The sequence below is a fragment of the Theropithecus gelada genome, chromosome 4 (assembly GCF_003255815.1).
Source record: "Theropithecus gelada isolate Dixy chromosome 4, Tgel_1.0, whole genome shotgun sequence".
Classification (NCBI taxonomy): Eukaryota; Metazoa; Chordata; class Mammalia; order Primates; family Cercopithecidae; genus Theropithecus; species Theropithecus gelada.
This window is the reverse complement of record NC_037671.1, coordinates 11,139,863-11,144,076: the sequence shown is the minus strand read 5'-3', so window position 1 is coordinate 11,144,076 and position 4,214 is coordinate 11,139,863.

The following is a 4,214-nucleotide window of genomic DNA, read 5'->3' as shown; positions in this document are numbered from 1 at the left end:
GAACAGCTCACCTGTCAAGATGCAAACGCTTAAAGGTCAGTGCACACAGAAATCTTCCAGAGCTCACAACTGAATTGCTGACACCTTTTATTATCGCCCGCTTAAATAAATGATTCAAGGGGCAAGACAAGGAAAGATGGGCTTAGTGTCGAGATTTACATGAAGGATTCTTGGAGTTTTTGATTCAAAATAATAAAAAGAAAAACTTTTGGCTCTGTTTTGATATTCAGGAATAAGCAAAGCTTCAGAACTTTACAAAACATTTTCAAAACATTCCTGGGCTTGAAGAATTTTCAGTATTCCTCAAAAAATTCACTATCAGTTTTTAATGTAATTACATAAGGAATTCCCTCTCCTGTTTTGCATTTTATTTGATGTAGAAATAATTTCTCCATTTTTTTATTCCTTTTTACTGGGGGCAGGAAAGCAGATAGTAAGGAAGCTTTTTGCAGCATTACCCAATTTAAACAGCCAAAGGGATGAATAGAAATTTAAAAGATTTTTCCACTTGTTTGTTTACAATTAAAATCATAGAAAAACTGCATGTTGGGACCAGGCACAGTGGCTCACGTCTGTAATCCCAGCACTTTGGGAGGCCAAGGCAGGTGGATTACCTGAGGTCAGGAGTTTGAGATTAGCCTGGCAAACATGGTGAAACCCCATCTCTACTAAAAATACAAAAATTAGCTGGGTTTGGTGACAGGCACCAGTAGTCCCAGCTATTCGGGAGGTTGAGGCAGGAGAATTGCTTGAACCTGGGAGGTGGAGGTTGCAGTGAGCCAAGATTGTGCCACTGCACTCCAGCCTGGTGACAGAGCGAGGCTCTGTCTCAAAAAAAACAAAACAAAACAAAAACTGCATGTTGCTTTTAAAGCAAGCATAGCAATTCCTCAAATGGTGAAAGATGGACTTACCCCACAGTCCAGCAATTCAATTCTAGGTGTATACCCAAGAGAATTGAAAGAAAGAACTTGAACGAATACGTGTACACCAATACACGTAACAGCATTAATCATAACAGGCAAAAGGTGGAAGCCACCCAAACATCCATCAACAGATGAATGAATAAAGATACAGTCCATCCCTACAATGGAAAACCATTCAGCCTTACAAAGGAAGGACATGACATTCTGGCACATGCTACAACATGGATGAGCCTGGAAAACACGCTAAGTGAAATAGGCCTTTCACAAAAGGACAAATAATGGATTATTCCACTTATATGAAATATTCAGAATAAGGACATCTATAGTGGCCAAAAGCAGATCAGTGGTTACCTAGGGCTGGCAGAGGGTGGGGAAGATTTGGGGGAAGATGGATGGCATAGGGGTACAGAGTACCTTCTTGGGCTAATGAAAATGCTCTAAGATCTGTTGCAGCGATGGACACACAATTCTGTGAAAATTCTAAAAAAAAGTAAGCATGGCCAGGCATGGTGGCTCATGACTGTAATCCCAGCACTTTAGGAGGCCAACGTGGGCAGATTACCTGAGGTCAGGAGTTCGACACCATGCTGGCCAACATGGTGAAACCCCGTCTCTACTCATAAAATACAAAAATTAGCCGGGCATGGTGGCATATGCCTGTAATCCCAGATACTCAGGAGGCTGAGGCAGGAGAATCATTTGAACACAGGAAGTGGAGGTTGCAGTGAGCTGAGATGGTGCCACTGTACTACAGCCTGGGTCAAAGCACAAGAATCCGTCTCAAAAAAAGAAAGTAAGCATGCTCTATTTGGATGGAAACGCTAATATTGCTAATGGGATAAAGGCAGAATTGCTGGATAAAACACTGCCCGTATTTACTAAATCTCACAAGTCTAGATAAAAGGGCTCTGATAAGTGCTGCAAAAAGTATCTTATTATTAATAAGAAAATAATACAAATTTTATCATTTAGAATTTTTCCATTTGTTATTAGAGAACTGACAGTTTCTCTGAATTTGTGTCTACAAAACAATCATCAACCCTTTTATTCAGACACAGAGATCACAGCATTTCTAGCTTCCCACTGGTGCTGGCAAGTCGTGGGTTCCAGTCTGAAGCCTTTACAAGTGTTCCTGCTAAGCTGCAAAGAGTCATGGCTTCCAGCCCTCTGGAAGTATTGTGGAAGGTTAGTTACCTTTCTTTTTTTTTTTTTTTTTTTGAGGCGGAGTCTTCACTCTGTCCCCCAGGCTGGAGTGCAGTGGCACCATCTCGGCTCACTGCAAGCTCCGCCTCCCGGGTTCGCGCCATTCTCCTGCCTCAGCCTCCCGAGTAGCTGGGACTACAGGCGCCGCCACCGCGCCCGGCTAATTTTTTGTATTTTAGTAGAGACGGGGTTTCACCTTGTTAGCCAGGATGGTCTCGATCTCCTGACCTCGTGATCCGCCCGCCTCGGCCTCCCAAAGTGCAGGGATTACAGGCGTGAGCCACCGCGCCCGGCCGGTTAGTTACCTTTCACTAGCTCCTCACTGGTCAGGAAGACGGAGTATCGCACTTAGAATAGTTCCCACCCCGTACTTAAATAACACCTTAATCTCTCTTGAATTACTTTATCACAGCCACTCTTCTGTACCCCTCCCATTGCCACAATGTTGGTGCCTGAGGCCATTCTAAAAAAAAAGAAAAAAGAAAAAAAAAAAGATCACCAGAATGCCAAGCAAAAGATGGGGTTGGTCATTTGGAGGTTTATTTTCAAGCTTCAAAGACTAAAAAAATGGGCTCAGGGAAAGAAAATACATGCAGAAGAGATGTGTACAAATTGTCTTAAGTATTTTTACGGGTGCCAATTCTAATTTTATCATGAAAAATCAACTTAAAGCAAAAGAAAATACTAACTGCAAACTTTACTTCTGAGTACCTTCTTGCCATTCCCAAGGAGGCAACCAACTTCCAAGAAAATCTGTTTGTAGCATTATTATGGACTGAATGTTTGTGTGCCCCGCCCCTCTCGCCAAATTCCCATGTACTGAGATCCTGACCACCAATGTGATGGTATTAGGAGGTGGGGCCACTTTGAGATAATCATGAGGGTGGAGACTCATGAATAGGATTAGTGCCCTTATAAAAGGAATCTCAGGGATCTCATTCGCTTTTCCATCACATGAGGACACAGCAAGAAGATGCCATCTACAAGGAAGTGGGCCTTCGCCAGACGCCAAATCAGCCAGCACCTTAATCTTGGACTTCCCAGCGTTCAGAACTGTGAAAAATAAATGTCTTTTGTTTATAAACTACCCAGCCTATGATAGTCTGTTTTGGCAGCATGAATGAACTAAAGCAAGCAATTACCTTCACAGACATCAGTGGTCAGTCTGTAATGCATTAATTGCCCCACTAAATCATGGTGTGAGCGATCCCTACAAAAATAGGATCAGCCTAAGTCTTCCAGGATTTTTCTCCCAAAGGATCTAATAACTCTGCTTCACCCTCATTTGCCAGACTTCCTCCCTTGGGTCTCGTGGCTTCCTCTGAACCATCCCACTGGCTGCTCTTTCCTTCCCCACTCATTACTCATGTCATTTTTAAAACTAACTGAAGAGAGTTACCATCCCACACTATGGGATCCAGTCTGTCTCTCCTAATGGACCTGAGGTTCTAGGCAAGCCTCATCCTGTCCCTTCTTCTCCTCCTTCCTTTCTTCCCACTTCCTCTACATTTTCCTCCATTTCTGTCCCACTCTCCTTCCCAGTCCCTGTCCCATACACCAAATTCCTACACAGCTTGTGTAGCTCTCTGAGAACCATTCATAAAGAATTTACTGAAGTTGGCAGTTAGGGCAAGATACTCAGACAACTAGCATTCTTCCAAAAATCCTTACTGCGGGGAGGGGTAGCAGCCTGGGACCTGCTGGTAGGAAAACCTGTTGGTAGGGGGACAGCCTGTGAATAAAACCAATCTTCCGGGGACCCTCTCAAGACCCCCCTTGCTAGGTCAGCTCTGTGAGGGACCATCAGGCACCAAGAACTGGGAGCCCCAATCTGGGAGCCCCAGATTGAAAGTCTGGGCTCTAAGAAAGCTCTGCACAGGGCCAAGGCTGTCCTGAAATGACAGAGATGGGCTTCCCTTTAAGCCTGCTTTGTCTCTCCCCACATCCTCTTCATTTGGGAGCAGAAAGAAGACGAGGTTAGGTCTTCATTAGGCCTCTGTATGTGTGGATCAGTTTGATTATTTTTAAATGTAATAGTATGGTCTTAAAGAAGCACAGGAATAAACTAGTCACTCTCTAGTAGAG